The sequence below is a fragment of the Hemiscyllium ocellatum genome, chromosome 5 (assembly GCF_020745735.1).
Source record: "Hemiscyllium ocellatum isolate sHemOce1 chromosome 5, sHemOce1.pat.X.cur, whole genome shotgun sequence".
Classification (NCBI taxonomy): Eukaryota; Metazoa; Chordata; class Chondrichthyes; order Orectolobiformes; family Hemiscylliidae; genus Hemiscyllium; species Hemiscyllium ocellatum.
The window spans coordinates 102,021,137-102,041,783 of NC_083405.1; the positions used below are offsets into that span (position 1 = coordinate 102,021,137).

The following is a 20,647-nucleotide window of genomic DNA, read 5'->3' on the forward strand; positions in this document are numbered from 1 at the left end:
AGAAGGTAATGTTACTACATGACTGCATGACTTCTAATGAATTAGTGAGAATGACAAAGGAACCCCTGAAAACCAAAAGGTAGCCCCCTAACCTCAAAAAGCAGCTATCAAGAAAGTTCAAGAAAAGCACTCAGGGTGTAGGTGTCAATTATTTTGTCTTTCTATGTCTGTGTCTCTGTATGTGTGTATAATGTCGAAGTGCATCTCCTGTGCCACTGCTCATCACAAGTCAAAGGATCTATAGTGTTATAAGGGTGGGAACATGTTAAATATAATTTCAAATCTAAACTAGTTTTCTGCAGGTGGGCAGTGGATTAAATTAAGAGTTGCTTCCAATATGGGACCCACAATACTTTAACTCCCAGGTCTAACTTCAAATCCAGCAGACAATTCCCAGGCCATTTTCCAAGCTGGGAAGCAGCTGAGAATTGCACCGCTCAAAGTTCCACCCACAATCCGTAGAGAAGTGGTAGGATCAGTTACGAGACTGTTCATCAGAGACAAGGCCCATGGCCAGGAAGAGAATGACAGGGGAGGATTAATCAGGCGATCTCACCTACTAACCAGTTTTAATGAGCGTTTAATTTCAATTTAAATTTTCTGATGTTTACTCAAATTGAGCATACATTACAGTAATTAGTAGCTATTTAAATATCCCTACATTTATGAAGACTTTTATTTCAAAACCCAAACGTGCTTCATGTTTTGAAGGCCTGGGCGATTCCGAAACTGACAGCAGCTTGTTATTCTTCTGGAAAACAGAATGGAATCCTGCAAAAGGGATTTAATATTTTTGAAACAGAGGGAAATGCTTGGTCTTTTTTTTTCAGGCCAGTCAGCCTCCTAATAATTGGCCTAATTAATGTTAGGTCAATCTGTGCTGATGCATTACAGCTGAACAAAGTGGAAAATGTGATTGTGCAGTGATTATGCCAAGTTACATCACTGCTCGCACTAATAATATGCACAAGACTTGTATGGTTCAACAAACAGTGTTCAAGGAAAAACTAGAATCTTAATTCTGTTCAGTTCAGACTGCAGTATTTTCTGGCAACTCAAAATCAGTAACATTTGCCTATTTACTTGCAATGGCATTGCAGAATTCATCTAGGGCCTCTTGTTACGCAGTGGTAACATCCCTTCCTCTTAGCCAGGAACCCCATATTCAAGTCCCACTTGCTCCAGTATTGTGTCATACAACTCTAAACAGATAAATTGGAAAATATCTGTACAATTCATCCTGACCAGAATCTTCTTGCAGCATCAAGAGTTTCACAGGCTGCTTAGAGAATCAACAGGAGGCCTAGATGCCTTTTTATCCAAAGGTCCACCAAACCACAAGCCAATCAGACAAAAGCGATTTGCAAAGCCACCATCAGGCATCTGGAGGCATCTGGCAAAGATTTTGCTGACCAGGCTAGTGGCTCTTTTGTACAACAGCAGGGCTACTGAGAAGGTAGTCATTGCTCCTGGTAGTTTAGAGTCCAAGGCTTGAGGAGTAATGCAAAAGGGCACAGGGCTGTCATTATATAGGAAGTTGGGTTGGAGGAGGGGAGCCCACCAGGTGGATCTGAGACGAGAGGGATACAGGATGGTTGGCAGCAACAGCAGGAGGCTGGTTCTCAGCAGTCCCACCCCTTTCTAATATCGAGTCCCTCCCATCAGCCACTGAGTGCCTTTGACCAAGGAAGGCCCCATCTCCCAGAGTTGACAAACTCTTCCCCTACTTTATCAATCATTCATACCACATGGCAACAGGTCCATCAACAGACAGTTAATATCAGCAAAAGCAGAATGAGGCTCAAATGTGATCATTACTTTAGCCACTTAAGGACTTCAACTGGCAGAGGTGGGGAGGTCGACCTTGACCCTTCCCTCTCAGAGCTTAGTTCTGGTGGTGGCAGGAGGGAGTTGTAGATCAGATATGACACTATCCTGCCTACTGCAGTCCTTCCTGCCTCCAGGTTCAACACCAGACAGAGCAGAAAATTCTACCTCACCTCTCACCCCACCGCTAACCATAGCAATTCAAAGAGGAGAAGTAAGGCACAAAGTATCAGTGAACAATTTAAGAGCATTGAAGAAAAGTTAGATCAATATATGTTTTAATGAATGTCAATAGAATTTGGTTTTCTTTAATAGAGGCAAAAGTAAAGAGTTAAAAAAATCACTGCTGCCTCACAGCGCCAGAGACCCGGTTCAATTCCCACCTCAGGCAACTGACTGTGTGGAGTTTGCACATTCACCAATATACTGTAGGCCAAGCTTTCTGCTCCCCATGTCTGCGTGGGTTTCCTCCAGGTGCTCTGGTTTCCTCCCACAGTCCAAAAATGTGCAGGTTAGGTGAATTGGCCATGCGCACAGTGGTTAGCACTGCTGCCTCACAGCGCCTGTAGACCTGGGGTTCAATTCCTGACTCAGGCGACTGACTGTGTGGAGTTTGCACGTTCTCCCCGTGTCTGCGTGGGTTTCCTCCGGGTGCTCCGGTTTCCTCCCACAGTCACAAAGATGTGCGGGTCAGGTGAATTGGCCAAGCTAAATTGCCCGTAGTGTTAGGTGAGGGGTAAATGTAGGGGTATGGGTGGGTTGCGCTTCGGCGGGTCGGTGTGGACTTGTTGGGCCGAAGGGCCTGTTTCCACAGTGTAAGTCTAATCTAATCTAAATTGCCTGTAGTGTTAGATGCAAGGGTAAACGTAGGGGAATGGATCTGGGTGGGTGCGCTTCGGCGGGTCGGTGTGGACTTGTTGGGCCAAAGGGCCTGTTTCCACACTGTAAGTAATCTAAAGTTAATTGATTACACCACACCATTTTAAAAAGAACATGAAAAACACAGTGACTATACTATACAGATTTCACCAAGATACATCTTAGGGCAGTAAGAAGAGAAATGGGACTCGTTTCACTGCAGGAGAGAAGTTGAGAGGAGATTTAATGAAGGTTTTCAAAATTGTGAAGTGTTATTTGGGTGAACAGGGAAAAATTACTTTCTCTGACCAAGGAACCAATGGCAAAGAGTTATTAATATATATTTTATTCTTTCAGGAGATGTTCAGGCATTGCTGTCAAGGCCAGAATTTGTTATCCCATAATTGCGCCTTGATCTGAGTGGCTTACAAGGCCATTGCAGTGTGCATTTAAGAGTCAACCACATTTCTCTGTGTCTGGAGTCATATGTAGGTCAGTCAAGGTCAGGGAGCAGAAAGCTTGGCCTCCAGTATATTGGTGAAGTAGTTGGGTTTTACAACAATCAACAGTATCATGGTCACCATCGCTGGTGGTTAGCTGTGTATTCCAGATTTATTGTGGCCTGAGTCATTAGTCCATTGATCTTACAACTATGCCACCATCTTCCCCATAGGTTTGTCATTATGACTAGGAAAGAGTTGAGTGGAATTTGTTTTACATAGAAGGTTGTTCGAATAAGGCTAATCTGCACAGAGAATGGTTAAGGAAAACACCAGCGGGTTAAATAAATATTTGAAGCAAAGTAAAACATTAGACGATCATGAAGTATTGGGGTTAGACTTGGATTGTTCCAGCAAATAATCTTGTCTAAACAAAATGAGCTAAAAGCACTCTATGGGTGCTACAGTTTGTACTGTAAACTTCTATGGTTTGATAGAATTTTAAAGGTGTGAAAAAATATAAAATATTGGAAGGGTTTTGTGGGGAGGGGTTTAAGATCAACTAAATACCATCTAGATTGTCTCAACACTCGTCCTACACCTCCTGCTTACATGGTGAAATATAGGAAAGTCAACTCTCTGGAGTTATGTGGAAATATAAAGTGTCTCAAGATTTATCCTGGCAATGTAGCTCTCTATCCAGGGTCACTGCATTTGAATAATTGAAAGTAGTGATATTGCAGAGGTTAGAAATTGATATCACAAGCTTTGGTAGTTACTCAAAAGACCAAGTGAGTTATCCAGCAAATAGCTGAATCATTCAGACAGGGAGAGGTCACACTTGCCGTTGTAGACTCTGCTAGCAGCAGCTGCATTGTGAGTAAAGATTTGACTACTGGCCTCGGTTCCTTCAGTTCTGAAGTGGAGACAATGTGCCAGTTCTCTCATTCGTCCATTGTTGAAGAAACATCTGACATTCATCCATTATTGCTCCCAGACAAGTAGCTCCTTCTTGACTGTATTAGAAGGAAGCTGATGTCCATGGAACTGTTGCAAACAGTCAACACGTCAGGCAAGCAGAGGGCAACAAATGGCCAGAGAACAAGTCTAACCCCAATGCTTCATACTACCACGATCGTCTCATGTTTTACTTTGCTTCAGATATTGCCCTGGTTGTGTTACTGCCAGCAAGGCTTAAGAAATGTAAGTGAAGTATTTTCAGGCAACTGCAGACCTAGCCCCATGACTTTTCCTATTTGCTCGGAAAGGAGTGAATACCAAGCACTACCAGGGCATCAGTCCTTGCTGTTATAATTGAGAAATCAAATAGTTTCTCTTTTCCTTGCTTCATCCAACCTGTTTTGTCAATGTAACATAAAATGCAGTGTATTCTCTCAATGTCTGAAACTGGGTGAGTCATTTTACCCAGTCACCCAACTGAGAACTGCCAAACTCATTTCCAAACACTTGTGGTGCAGGTTTCATTTTATTATATTTTCTTCCACTAATTCCTTTTGTTTCTGAGCAACATTCAGTCACATGGATGACTTACACAGGGGTTGACTCAATTAACAGTCTCCACATAAGTTTCATCGCAGCAGCTGCTCCTCGACTGGAATTTGAATGCAAGTGAAAAAACAACAGCAGCTCAGCTGCTCAGTGCATCTTCCTAAATAGCTCTACATTTCACAGTCTACTCTGAATGTTATAAGCTGCTCCAATCATCTATATCATCTATAATTAGGCCAGGCTGGGGAGGGCCAGACTGCAAAATGACATTTACTACAGAAGGATCGTTGAGTTTATAGATTTAGATTATAGTGTACAAATTGACTTGCTCTGTACTCCCTACGCACCAAACAAACACCAGCTATACAGCCAGCAACAATTAAAACTCTGCAAATGGAAGAGGACATGGCATTCGCATGTTCCCAGAGGTACAGTGCATTGAGGGTAACACATAGACTCATGTCTCAATCACACATGACACAAATTGGTCATCTTAGCAAAGCAGATAAGCCAGAGGTTAAAACACCTCTACAATCAAACTACAGCAGACAAAGTCACATAGACCCAGAAGACCTGCTCTCTCATGACAGACAGAGATGGCTGGTAGTCGTTTAAAGTGAAGGTCATAAATTCCAGGTTTACTTTAATTCTTCATCTGGGAGACAGTGGTGCAGTGATGTTGTCAATGTGCCTGTAAGTCAGAAGCCAGGCACATGTTCCAGGCACGTGGGTTGAAGCCCCACTGTGGCAGCTGATCAACCATAAATTCAAATAATGCCAAAACTGAAGGCAAGTCTCAGTAATGGTAACCACAAAATGATCATCAATTATTGTAAGAGTCCATCTTCTTCACTAATGTCCTTCAGAGAAGGCAATCTGTCACCTTTACCTGGTCTGTCTTACATGTGACTCTAGACCCAGAGCAATGTGGCTGACTCTTAACAATCCTTTGGCTTATTCAGCCATTTCAATCAGTTCAAGGGTAATTAAGGGTGGGTAACAAATGCTGATAACATCAGAGATACCTACATTCTGTGATAAAATAAAAATAAATCTGAATGCTCTATTGGAACATGGGGCACAGTTACTGTGCAGTTATGCTAAGAGGTAATGACACAACTTTGCCATATCTTTTAAATTTTCATCATATTAGTGTAGGCCATTTTCAGAAAAAAATGAACAGTGTTTTGATTTAATACCAGTCAAAAATACAGTCAGAAGCAATCTTGGAGATAAATCATAAATTACAGTAGAGTCAAATGTTTTGGTCTGGGCAGATAACAATGGAAAATGTGGATTGTCATTAAAAACCACAGAAAATCTGTAGATAATTCAGCTAGTGTTGCAGCTTCAGATCAGAGAGAAACAGAGCTCATGAACAGGATTTTAGCAAAGGCCTTGGATCCTAATGAAAAAAACAATTGGACCTCCTGAGAATCCATTTCCTGGCACTGAGAATAGTGAGGGGATATATCCAGAGGTGAGCTTCGAATTGGCTTAATGTAGGATAACAAGATATAAATATAGATAATGATAAATTACTACCACTGGTGATAGGGCCAATCACAAGATGGCAAAAGACTCATGTTCCTGGAGCTTCCTTCCTAATAGCACTGTGGATGACCCAACACCTCAAGAATGGCAATAGTTCAAGAAGGTAGCTGGACAACTTCTTCTCTAGGGCAATTAGGGATGGGCAACAAATGTTGGATTAGCCAGTGATGTCCACATCCCATGAATGAATTTGAAAAATGAGAAAAATGCTTCTCGTCCTGTGAATGACTAAGCACAGGAATGCATATCCTGAGAGTGTGGTAGAGCCAGGTTCAATCGAAACATTGAGAAGACTGTGTTATCTGGAAAGGAAGAAAGTGTGGGACTATAGGGAGAAGGAAGGAGAATGGCATTAAGTTAATTGCTCATTCAGAGAGCCAGCAGAGATATGGTAGGCTGAATAGCTTCCTTCGGAGTTGTGACAATTCTGTCACCTTTCATCGGAGCGTTGTGTCCTGAAACTTTGCTCTGAAAAGTATATAAGCAGCAGAAGTCCCTTCATCACAGTGCAACATGGGATGGAGTGGACCCACTTAAGCTATTCTGTGACCACAGAACACGTTTTGCTCACTATCCCTTTGAAGAAAAGTGGCTCACTGCCCCATTCAGAGATCAGCAGCCTCATCACAGCCAACCCACCACCACTGCAGCATGAACAGAAGGAAAGCCCATCAATGGCCACATGCCCTCAGAGATAGACAATGTCTGGGTATGCAAGACCTGGTGAGTAGGAGGATTCACTCAGGCCAGTTGGCCCTGCTTCCAGAGGGGTGGCCATTGACACTGCAAGGCTCAGAGCCTTCCATAGGCCAAGGAGGATTCAACAAGGAGATCTGCAAACCATAACCCACTGGGAGACCACTATTTACTGGATTAACTCCATCACACCCCACAGTGGAGGAATCCCAGAGGCAAATAAAATGTCAGCAGACGAAGGAATAGACCCTTACTTGGTTACTTATGTGGCTCAATTGAACTCTGGAAGGACTAATTGTGAAAGTCATCTCTAACCTTAATCTGGGCCTGCTAACTTTCTCCAGGATCTTACTAATGTGACTCATCTCACATTCTGAAATAGACGATCAATGCCATCAGTACATTGATTTGCAACAATCACTGTTCTTCCCCTTAAGCAATGGGAAGACACCTTCCTCTACCATATAGTCAGACTCCTCACCTCCCAGGCCAACATAAACAGTGAGTAAAGTTCAGTCCATCCACTCTCTGTATGCTGCCCAAATTGTTGAGGGCTTCAAGCATTTTCTGACAGATTGTTTTGTAGTGTTTCACAATATGACTAGGCACAGGAAGCTCTGAACTAAACCTGAAGTGAATGACCTATTAAGTGACCTTCAACAATATATGACTATCTTCCTCCATTATAGTCATGATATCAGTACATGTTTTTCCACATACTTCGATATCAGAGCTGGTGATGATATTCCTAAAGGCTGCGAAGAGCTGACAGCTCATTTAAAAATAATCTACCATTCTGACACTGAAATATCTCAGATAAGAAGAGATGTGGAAAGTATCCAAAATATTTACACTTCATTGCCCTTTACCCCTCCCCCAATCTCTCCTGCCCGATTCCCGACCCAGAGATCCTCACTGCACAGGAATAACCCAGTGATATCGCAATCCATGTTAAAATGTGAAGGATAGTTGCTTGGCACATTGCTGGAAGGTAAGGAATGCAACAGTCTATCTGCACCAACCTTAAGCCTGTTTCTTCAGGAGAGGAAGGAAGAGAATCCCGAACAAAACATTACTTCACCAATATTTAGATACAAGAAACCACATATGAATTTTTGTTTTGCAGGTTTGGCTGAAGATCATACGATTCGAAAATGTAGAAAAGATATTCCGAATCCGAACACTGAGATTCTACTTAACTGCATTCCATGGATTACAGTGTACCACCAAACTACCAGTCAGGTGAGGGGGCTGTAACTTCCCAAAAGCTTTTTGGATTGGGGATGTGGGAGGACATTGCATAGATATGTCATTAATGGAACAGCGATGACTGTAAACAGGTCAATAGAAACATTCAGCTCACCATTCCTTAAGATTCTAAGAGGAATGATTTGCATTCCACTCTGATGAACACTGGGAAGCCAAGAAAAAGTGTGGGGAAATGTTCTCTTTGCTTTATATACAGCAAAGTCTTAACTGTTAAGCTAAAAAATATGATATGTGTGTACAATATACATTCGTTGCTTACATACAGGAACTCCTTCACCATCCTTCAACCAACTTCTGATTGAATCCTTCCAACTTATCCAGTTCCATTTACAGGAATGCACCAAGTTATCAAATATGTCTTCAGCCACTTTCATGTTAAACTTTTAATTCTGATTCATGTAGCAAATGCACTGGCCACTGGACTACAGGAAACAGATTTAACAGCATAAACTATAAATGCAACAGACGTAAGAATAAGAGGTCAGCATGAAAGTAACCTTAGTTTTTCAAAATCATTGAATATTCCAAAGATATGTTTTGAATCAATGAGTGAATTTATGCTGTTTTACAATGATTTGGAAAAAGACTAAAATTGCTAGCATTTCCATAATCTCTCACCTACTATGTTTCCTGCTTTCTCTGTTTCAGCTTCTAATTTCCCTCAGCCCCAATAATGCTTACATTTATGCGTGTGTGTCTGTTTGCATGTGTATGTCTGCGTGTGTTTGTGTTTGTCTGTCTGCATGTGTGTGTCTGTCCATTTGTCTACATGTGTCAGAATGTGTGCGTGTCTGTCTGCGTGTGTGTATCTATACGTATGTGAGTCTGTCTGTGTGCATGTATCTATCTGTGTGTGTGTGCATGTGTGTGTTTTAAACACAACACAAACACAGCCATTACATCCTCTGTGCTTCTCACCACTTTTGGTGAGTTTGACATAATAATATGCCCAGATTTCACCAACATTACTTTCCTATTGTTATCCCACTCTCTAGAATGTCCTTCAAATGCTTCCATTCCTAAACTTCTGGGCTGAGCCAGAACGACGGCATCAATGTTTCATATAAACACAAAATGGTGAAAATACACAGCAATATTCCTGGTCAAGGACCTTTATTCAAAACTGAAAGAAGATAGAATTCTGTTGGACGTTGTGCAAGTGCAAGGGGGCTTGGAGAAAGAAGAACTCAAGGAAATGTCAGGCAAAGAAGGTAGAGGATGGGCAAGATCAACTGGTAGAAAATTTGATGATACAAGTTATAAAGGGAATGGTGACAGCTGTGGCAGGGATAAAGATTTGTCCCAGGATGGTGTGGGTGGCAGAAAGATGAATAGGTATGTCTGAAAACAACAGGAAAATTAAGACTAGCACATGCGGCAGCAGAATTGGTCAGGTGGAAGGAGAGGAGAATTTATCATAATTACAGTTGTATCTTCAGTGGCTGCCTCCAGAGAGAGAAAGAGACAGTGAGAGAGAGAGAGAGAGACTCTGGGATGCTACCTCTGATGAGATGCCAAATAAGCTTCCAAGGGAGAAATTGTACTACAACCTCCTAGGAGTATCTCAGACCTTGAGGTTAAAAAAAAGACAGCAGTCTGGAAACTGGCAGATTTGTGTTCTTCCCTTTTCAAGAAAACACAGGGACAGGGGTTGAAAGAGATCTCTAACCCTAGACGGTGTGTGTCTCAGTAGCCTGACAGCCTAGCTTGTGGACTAGAGTGCTGTGAGGGTCAGAGCTCTGAAAAGAGCCATTTAAACACCCATTCATGGCAGGGAAAGCAAGAAAAAGTGTTTTCACTCAGTGGTGCCAGTCAGGAGCTATGTAAAGGAATCAGGACAAAAGAGTTTCAATCAACTCATTAAACAAAGAATGTCAAAATTAACTGTTCAACTATCAATGTCACTGTCAATCACTATAATGATCATGTCACGCTTTGTGAACAATTCAGAGATTGATCCATATCTCTTTGTTTTAACTTACCTATGTTTGGACTCACCTTTTATTGCTAAACTGTGTGCTGAATGTTGCATTGTTATTTCTTCTCATGTTTAGTAACTAAGAAACCCATTCTTTTCATTGATTCAAGAATGCCTAGTTCATTGATTCCTTTGAACCGTAAGTTCATTTAAGTCTAGAAAAAAAGTATCCCTAAGGAAGGGGTTCCTATTAAAATTAACCTTAAGGCACTGACTGATGGGGGTGATGAATAACCAAGGGTTAAATCACCTGGGAACTTAATAGTTTGAAATATCCTGTCAGGAACCATAGCAAATTGTGTAACTTCACCTGTGAGCAGTCTGCAGTGACCTCAAGCTTGCATTGAGCTTCACTGGAGCAGTGCAGCAGGCTGAGGATAGGGATGTCGGCCTGGAGAATTAAAACAATGGACTGCTGGACCTTCACTGTTAAAACGTGGGGGAGGCAGTGGCCTAGTGGTCATGTTATTGGATTAGTGATCCAGAACTTGGGTTACTGTTCTGCAGACATGAGTTTGAATTCCACCATGGCAGATGAAGAAATTTAAATTCAATTAAAAAACATTCTGGAATAAAAAGCTATCCCAATGGCAACTCTGTTAATTGTCATAAAAATCCATCTAATGTTGTAGGGGAGGAAATTTTCTGTCCTTATTCGGTCTGGTGTACATGTGAGTCCAGACTCACAGCAATGTAGTTGACTTTTAACAGTTGTCTGGGCATTAAAAGCTGACTTAGTCCTGAATCCTATGAATGAATAAAAAAGCCATCACATCCACACTTTTTAATTTCAATTTAGAGGAGCCTGCACTGTGAGTGTAGTACTCAATTGAAAGAGGTACATGTAAACCACTGTTATACATGGTAGAGCTTTAAGCCTTGGATGATGAGAAGCGAGGGTGGGTGCTGTATTTATTGCGATTGCAGTGGGAAGGGAGTTGGAGCTGATTGAGCTGTATATCAAACTGCTGGGGATGGTATGATTCCTTGAGAATTCTTACAGAGGAGACAAGAAAGATATGTTTAGTTTAAAAATGAAAGAGTCCACTGACCAGGGGAAGACTCCTTGTCAAAGAAGCAGTAAAAGAGATATATAGAACATAGAACATTACAGCGCAGTACAGGTCCTTTGGCCCTCGATGTTGCGCCGACCTGTCATACCAATCTGAAGCCCATTTAACCTACACTATTCCATGTATGTCCATATGCCTGTCCAATGACAACTTAAATGTACTTAAAGTTGGCGAATCTACTACCGTTGCAGGCAAAGTATTCCATACCCTGACTACTGTCTGAGTATCAATGGGAAAAGACAGGGTAAGTAATGATAAACTATTTCCACTGGTTGGGCACTCTACAGGTAGGGAGCACAGTCTGAGAATGAGGGCCAGACCATTTAGGAGAGATGTTAGGGGGGCATTTGTACACGCAAAGGGGTGGGAGAACTTTGGAACTCTCTTCCACAGATGGCAGTGGATGCTGGATCAGTTAAATCTGAGATAAATCTTTTTTTAAGGCAAAATGGCGAGGAGATGTGAGCCAAAGGCAGGCATATGGAGTTAGACCACAGATCAGCCATGATCTCATTGAATAGAGAAACAGACTCAAGGGGCTGAATAGCCTACTCTTGTTCCTATCTTCCTAAGCAATAAAAAAAATTTATTTAGCAAATACAAATCTCCAGAGCCAAATGATCTCCTCCTCTTTTGTTGACTTTAAGGTGATTGGTCCATCAATTCAGCTGAGATTTTCAAACTTTTTTCAATGTGTGGATAGGTGTTATCTGGTAACTAACATACTGCCCCCTGGCAAGATAATTACTCTTTGCCCACCCATCCCCATCATTAAAATGTGACAGGGGAGCGCATACAGGAGAGTATCTTGCCCTTTCAGGGGCCTCGGCATTGGTGTTTTGGGTCACCAGGAGTTGCCAGCCAATCAGAGGCCAGCGGCTTCTAGGAACGTGTATGGCATAATGGATGCCACCATTTGAGAGACATAGTTGTTCACAGACTATCTGTATATATGTTGAACAGCACTGGGGCTAGCACTGAAGCCTGTGGTAGTCTGTTCAGCAGTCTTCTCCATACCCTTCGCCCATGTCCAAGGTGGAGTGTAAATCATTTGATGCAAAGGAGTATTTCAATAATTGCCCCACACTGGGTTGGAAACACTCTGAGCAGCTTTAGGAGCTGTCCTATGTGCCACAATGTATCATAGGCAGCTGCCAGGGCCAATAGCATTGTGCCTGTCTTCAGATTCTTGAAGTCATTTTCAATGCAGGTGATGATTAAACACATTAATCCCATGCTGAGCCTCTTATGTTAATTAGCTTAATCAACATTAAAGATGATGAGTATCACAAAATCCTCAAAGATCTTAAAGCAAACAAATAGTAGTGAGATCAGTCACTAACTGGCTACCAAAGTGAGACCATTGCTGCTTTTGCAAAAGCAATGCTTTTATCCCTTATGCCAGTCTTTCAGGAGTAATTTTTTTTAGAATTGTCACAATATCCCTACAGGATGGAAACAGGGCCTTCGGCCCAACAAGTCCATACTGATCCTCCAAAGAGTAACCCACCCAGACCCATTCCCCTGCATTTAACCCCTGACTAATGCATCCAGCTTACACACCCCTGCATATATTCTCCAACCCATGGCCTGTGCATTTGTAGAGGTGGGGAGAGATCCCTTAACTTTTATCCCTTTTGCAGATCTCATTCCCCCATGGAGGAAGCCAGAGAATCCAGCCAAAGACCACCAAGAGGGTTTATGTTCAACCCACCTCCTCAATCCCTGCAATAAATTTTCATTTACACTGCGGTCGTCTTATTCAGGGAGTTGCCTTAAAAGTTTTTATTCAAAGTTTTCTAGAGGAGTACCAAGACACAGTTAAGTCTGGCAAGTCCCAAATCCATATTTACTGGATATACCTAAACTGGCCACACAAAGACAACAGGAAGGCTTGCTCATGCGCTGCATCAAGACTTCTATAAAAAATGACCTATTTGTCTGTTGTAAAGTCTGTATAACTCTGTATAATTTAACACTGCCAGTATCCAGGTGTTCATGGATGCCTCCAGCAAAACAGACTCAACATAAACATTCATCCCAGTGGAGCTGTATTGCAGGAAATAAAAACAGCTGGATCTTTATCTCACTGAGAACAAGATTCAAGTCAGTTATTTATTTTAGAAGATCCCAAGATAGATACAAATGAAAATAGACTTCCAGTTCATTGTGCTCATCTTATTCTGTATCATAGAAATTGCGGTGGTCCTTAATTAACATGTTTGGTGTTTATTCAATACTAAAGTGGAGCATCTCACCTCATGCCCCTTTATTAGAATTGTTTGTTTTATCATTTCTTTAGTTTTAGCATTTCTTACCCACAAAATTGCTTCAAGTCTGAGTTGGTAACGGTGCATGAAATGAAATAGTCAGCTGAGTGTTGTAGAACACATAGGCATTTCCACAACCAATAAGGTCAAAGAATTCAGAAACCTCTAGTAATGGGTTAAAAAATGTAAATTTGAATGAATAAACTTAATGTCAAAATAGACATACAAAGAAAACTAAAAAGAGGAAAAGGAAGATTGGATGCAGCAAGTAAAAAGAAAATATTTAAGATGTGACACTTTTAACATCTGCTTAAATAGTTCACAACCTTAATAAGTGAGGTTCTACATTTCCTAACTGGATAAAGAGGTTGATTAGGAGACCATGGAAAATGATGATTTGGAGATGCCGGTGTTGGACTGGGATGTACAAAGTTAAAAATCACACAACACCAAGTTATAGTTCAGCAGGTTTAACTGGAAACACACTAGCTTTCGGAGCGACGCTCCTTCATCAGGTGATTGTAGAGGACTCGATCACCTGATGAAGGAGCAACGCTCCGAAAGCTAGTGTGTTTCCAATTAAACCTGTTGGACTATTACCTGGTGTTGTGTGATTTTTAATATGGAAAATTATCACGTTATTCAATAATTACTTTTACTGTTAATTACTAGCTTTAATTTCTTGTAGTGAGTTTAATGAACAAATGCAACGTCTTACACTTTGGAAAAAAAATACAGACATGGACTATTTTCTAAACAGTGAGAAAATTCATAAAGCCAAAGTACAAAGGAATCTGGGAGTGCTACTCCAGGATTCTCTTAACTTGCAGGTTGAGTCTGTGATTAAAAAAGCAAATGTAATATTGTCATTTATCTCAAGAGGGTTGGAATTTAAAAGCAGTGATGTGCTTCTAAGACTTTATAAAGCTATGGTTAGGCCCCATTTAGAATACTGTGTCCAATTTTGGGCCCCACTCCTCAGGAAGGACATATTTGTACTGGAGTGGTCCAGTGGAGATTCACACGGATGATTCCTGGAATGGTAGGCCTAACTTACGATGAACAGCTGAGAATCATGGGATGGTATTCATTAGAGTTTAGAAGCCTAAGAGGAGATCTAATACAAACTTACAAGATAATGCATGGCTTAGGAACGGTGGAAGCTGGGAGGTTGTTTCCATTAGGCTGGGAGACTAGGACCGGTGGACACAGCCTTAGAATTAGAGGGAGTCAATTTAGAATGGAAATGAGGAGACATTTCTTCAGCCAGAGAGTGGTGGCCCTATTGAATTCATTGTCTCAGAGCGCAGTGGAGGCCGGGACGTTAAATGTTTTCAAGGCAGAGATTGATAAGTTCTACGAGGAGTTTGCAGGTAAGTGGAGTTGAAATGCCCATCAGCCATGATTAAATGGCGGAGTGGACTCGAAGGGCCAAATGGCCTTACTCTCACTCTTATGTCTTATGGTCTTATGGTCCAAACATTAATGTGTAAATACAGCAACCAGGTAATGTGTGTTTCCCAAAAACAAAATGTTTTAAATTTGCCCAGCTAGGCCATTAAATATTTTCAAGACCCGAGACAGATTTTTAACCAATAAGGGAATCAAGAGTTATGGGAAAAAGGCAGAAAATTGAGGATTGTCAGGACAGCCATGATGTCATTGAATATTGGAGCAGACTCAATGGACCAATTGGCCTACTTCTATTCCTACCTTATTATTCCCATTTTAACAATGATCCATTTGTTTGCTGCAAACAGATAAGAGAAAAAGGGTGAATAGGTTTCTCCATTATAATGATTATTGCTGAAAGTTTCAAGGCAAAACCACAGAAAGAAATGAGAACAGAACATGCTGGAGAAACTCAGCAGGTCTGGCAGCATCTGTCAAGAGAAAGCAAAGTTAACGTTTTGTATGTGTGACTCATCTTCAGATTTCTGAGGAAGACTCATGTTAAACTGGAAACACTAACTTAGTTCCTATTTCCAAAGATGCTGCCAGGCCTGCTGAGACTCAAACATATTCTGTTTTTATTTCAGATTTCCAGTAACCGCATGTTACTATAGATTAGATTAGATTCCCTACAGTGTGGAAACAGGCCCTCCGGCCTGACAAATCCACACCGACCCTCTGAAGAGTGACCCACCCATTCCTATTTCCCATTGACTAATGCACCTAACACTATGGGCAGTTCTCCTGACCTGCACATCTTTGGCCTGTGGGAGGAAACCCACGCAGACACGGGGAGAATGTGCAAGTTCCACACAGACAGTTGCCAAGGCTGGAATTGAACCTGGGACCCTGGTGCTGTGATGCAGCAGTGCTAACCACTGAGCCACCATGCCATGCATGTATTTTACTTTTACTGCAGAAAAAAATGTTTTCTTCTTTGGGGAAGCATTTAATGGGGGTGTAGATAAACACAAGAGGGAGAAGGGAAAAGAGGGTTATTTTAGTCATTAAATGAAGAAGGATGGAAGGAAGGTCAACATGGTATCATTGGACTTTTTTTTATTCTTTTATAGGATGTGACTGTCAGTGATTAGGGCAACATTTTTTTTTCCTTCACAATTGACCTTGAGAAAGTGTTGGTGAAAAAAAATGTTTTAAAAACTGTATAAGTATTAGTTCAACATTTGAAGATCTAGTATTCTAGTTACATGGTATTGGTGACATTTGTTAATCAAAGACGGAAGAAAGAACAATGTTTCTGTACCACCTTCAGTAACCTGAGGATGTCCCAAAGTACAGCCAATGTGGTAATTTTGAACTGTAGTCACGTAGTGATTGGAATAGGGGCCAGGTCTATTGACTATGAGCTACTCGATTTCTGAGCTGTTAACCTGGGCAAATCAGGGAGCCCTGGCTGACAGATATAAACAGGAGATTCTGAGAATCTCCTCATTCTCGGAACTGACTCTATGCTGCCTGGTCAGAGCTCTTGTAATCTGAACATGTAAATAAAAGGGTGACTTGGTCACGGGATACTGGCTTCTGTGCAGTAATTTCAAGTCACTACTGTAGTATTGGAGTCGTGATAGCCAATCTTCATATGGCAAATTCCCATAACAGCAGCAAAAGATTAATCAAATAATCCACTCCAGGATGTTGGTTGAGAGCTAAAGATTGGAACAAGGGGAGATCTTCCCTGTTCAGGTTTAAATAGTATTGTAAAATCTTTTGAATCCCCCTAATAGGACATGGTTTTGCAATTAAGCTGGCATTTCTGAGAAGATAGTATTCTTTTGACTCATGAAACAAGAGCAACACCACTGAAACTCAGCTGACACTTAACATAGTGGAATGTGAAGAATTAGATCAGGTATGTTTGCTTCCATCCATCAAGTAAAAGTAGACTTCAAGGAAATTTTTTTGTCGCTGTATCACACTTCAGCTCCCCTACCCTGACAGGGCTCCTGCCATAAATAATAAATAATTTATTGTGAAGCAGGATATCATTTGGCCCATCGTATTAGTGCCAGGTGACCGAAGCAATCCAGCCTAATCCCAGTTTTGAGTTCTTGGTTCATTGGTCTATATGTTTTGGCACTTCAAGTGCATATCCAAGTATTATAGAGTGTAAACACGGCTTCTGTTTCTCCTGGCATTGAGTTTCAGGCCTCACAAAACGTTGCCATAGTCCCAGCGTCTCATTAGAGGGAAATGACTGGTGATGGTTTAACCCAAGAGTTACCACGATCAGGTGAGGGGAGAGGTGGAGAAGGAGAGTTCTTCATAGCAATCTCAGCTGCTGCAGACATTGAGCCCATGGTGTTGGCTTCACTCTGTATTTTAAACCAGCCATCCAGCCTACTGAGACCTACTGACCTCTGAGTGAAAAGCTATTCTCCACATCTCCCTGCTAATCCTTCTATTAATTGCTTTAAATTGATGATCCTTCCTGAATGGCCTCTCTGTTAACACAAGAATGGGAGAAATTAGAGCAGGAGCTGACCGTATTGCCTGTCATGCCCGCTCTGCCTTTCAATATAATCACGGTTGATCATGGCTTCAATTCTGCCTTCCCATCCACTTCTCCTTGATTCTCTACAACAACCAAAATCTGTCTGTCTCAGCCTTAAATAAATAGGATGGCGCATTCACAACACTTTGCAGTAAAGAATTCCAAAGACTTTCAGTTCTTTTAGTGCAGCAATTTAACTTCATATTAGTCAGAAATGATACCAATCTAACTAGGTAATTTCCAAATCTAATGCATCTTTGAAAATCATAGTATGCACATCCACTAGCTCTGCAGCTAGTTCTTTTAGAACCCTAGACCATCAGGCCCTGAGAATGCGCCAGAACTTAGCTCCTTAAATTTCTCCAGTGTTTTTCTCTGCTGATATTAATTACCTTAACTTTCTCACTTTTTTTAGCATATAGATTATCCACTGTTTCTGGAATGAAAGTTGTGTATCCTGTGAAAATAGACACAAAACATTTGTTCAGTACTTCTGCCATTTCCTTATTTCAATGATAATTTTTTCTGTCTCTGCTGTCCCTTTTTAAATACTAATAAGAGCTCATATATTATGTTTTAATGTTGTTTCCTCTCATTATGAAGTTCTTCTTTAAATCCAAAACTATCCTTAACTTAATGAGTGAGGCATTTCAGCACAGCACCCTAGCTGATTAAAAAAAGACATAACTTGCAGGTAACAATTTATCTCAAATTCCAATCTGTGATGAGAATATAATCACAGTGAAATTTTATGAGTGTTGCCACCTTAGGCCGAGACTTTGTGCAGAGCCTGGTTAGGAAGTTCAAATGGTAAATACTGGGACTCTTCATCCTGAGTCCTATTATTGACTTTTTCTTAAATATTTTAGTCAATTCTATTTTCATTGACATTTTAATACCAGAAAGTGTCCTTAAAATGAATATTACAATCAATTTACTCCATTTGAGAAGTTGAGAATCTCATGTGCTGAAATGTTCTGATTATATATTTCCATGATTTACTGAGGAATCACTTGCTAGGTGGACTAAGTACAAGATCTTGTAATTGGTTAAGCCCTGCATATACCTATGAATCGATAACTGAAACTTTATTATTAGTCTGTGTCAAGCCAGCTTGTTGTTATAATATGGCCAACTGTGAAACTATGGTTGCACTGAGTATATGGAGGAAATACTCCTCCTAGTGTTAAGGCACAAAGCAATATGCCCGTCATTAATACCTTCCTGCTCTCTAATTGGCATATTGAATACAGGAATTGGGACTTGATGTTACAGCTGTACATGGCATGAGTGAGGCCATATTTGGAGTACTGTGTATAATTCTGCATGCCCTGCTATATGAAGAATATTATTAAACTGGAAAGGGTGCAAAAAATATTTACAAGGATGTTACCAAGACTGGTGGGTTTGAATTAAAATAGAAGATGGATAATTTGAGATTTTCTTCCCTGGAGTGCAGGAGGCTGAGGGGTGACCTTTTAAAGGTCTATAAAATCATGAGGGGCATAGTTAAGTTGAATACCCAAGTTTTTGTTTTCGCCAGGCTAGGGGAGTCCAAAACTAGAGGGCATATGTTTATGGTGAGAGGGGAAAAATTTTAAAGGGACTTGAAAGGCAACTTTTTTCACGCAGAGAGTGGTGCGTACATGGAATGAGCTGCCAGAGGACGTGGTGGAGGTGAGGTCAATTACAAAATTTAAAAGACATTTGGACAGGTACACGGATGTGGGATGAAGAGGAATATGGATCAGATGCAGGTTAGTGGGACTGGTTCAGTTTAGGAAACCTGGTCAGCATGGATGAGTTGAGCCAAAGGATCCATGCTGGCTGACTCTATGATTCTATGAATCTATGAATTTCAGACGGCTTCCAGTAAGTTTCCATACAGGATATCGGTAAGCAAAATTAGAGCACATTGAATTGGCAGTACTGGGTGGGATTGAGCATTGACTAATGGACAGAAAGCAGAAAGTAAGAATAAATAACTCATCCTCAAATCAACAGGCTAGATCAGTGCTTGTGGCCCAGCTATTCACAATCTATATCAATGATTCGGATGTAGGAACCAAATATAATATTTCCAACTTTGCTGATGACACAAAATGAGTGAGAGTATGAATTCTATGGAAAATGCAAAGAGGCTTCAAGGGAATTTAAACAGGATACATGGCTGGGCAAAAAGATGCCAGTTCGAATTAAATATGGATTTAATAAAGTGAAGTACTTTGATCAGAGAAACAGAAGAGCAAAACACTTCTTAAAAGATAAGAGATTGTGTATGAAAGAATCCAAGTATCATTCTTCATAAGTCACTGAAAACTGATAGAAGGTTGTAACAAGCAATTCGGAAGGCACACGACATGGCCTTTATTGCAAGACAATTTGAGTTCAGGAGTAAAAAGGTCTTTCTGCAATTGTATAGAGCCTTGGTCAGACTGCACCTGAGTATGATGTTCAGTATTTATTTCCTTACATAAAGAAGGCTGCATTTTCCTTTGAAAGACTGTTAACAAAGGTCAGCAGTGCCGGAAATACAGAGAGACAATGGGCAAATTCACCACCAAGGATCTCCTAAACAGCGGGGAAACATTAATCGGCGGGGAAGCTGATTGAGGAAAGTTTGACCTGTCGATATAATGGGTGAGGAGCTGCTTGCCTCATTTGAGGCTGTTTCTCTTCCGTGTGTGCTACTGGTAGATTCACTAGTGAACTTATCAGCAGCAAGTGTGGGGGAGAAGCTGCCTGTGACTCAAATAGGAACAATAATGGAAATAAGGAAATAAAAATAAGGAATAAATTAAGGACAGTAGAGACGAGGAATGGGGCACCTGCCAAGATTAAAGCGCTTTTTTTGTCAATACTTGGAAGGCATCACATTTTGCCAAAGATAGGAAGTGGGGTAGAGGGTGTGGATGGGGAGGTGCATTTTGCCAGGTCCACAATTTGCATCTGTTAGAAGTTCCGTCTGCCAGGCTTAAGGTAAGGGAGGCATTAGCAAGGATAATGGAGGCCTAATGGGAACTAATGGGGAACAAAGAGGCTGCAAGTCCAGTAGAGGAGAGTAGGACACTGAAAAAGCGAGTTGTGGGGAAGGAGGAGAAGCTGTAAGAGCTTGCAAAAAGGGATACCTTTATGACTGGAGCACTGTTACTAATAATGTGCAAGGAACCTTCATAATTGATTCCTTGTTTTTCATGATTTAAGTATAA

General features: G+C 41.1%; 1 protein-coding gene across 1 annotated transcript in view; it reads left to right on the forward strand.

The window, feature by feature from the left end:
- jcada (junctional cadherin 5 associated a) overlaps nucleotides 1-20,647 on the forward strand; it is a 184,333-nt gene that overhangs the window by 83,905 nt on the left and 79,781 nt on the right. The window contains exon 2 of the mRNA XM_060825045.1: nucleotides 8,011-8,126. The gene's annotated coding sequence lies outside the window, so the exon portion shown is untranslated. The remainder of the gene's footprint in view (nucleotides 1-8,010; nucleotides 8,127-20,647) is intronic.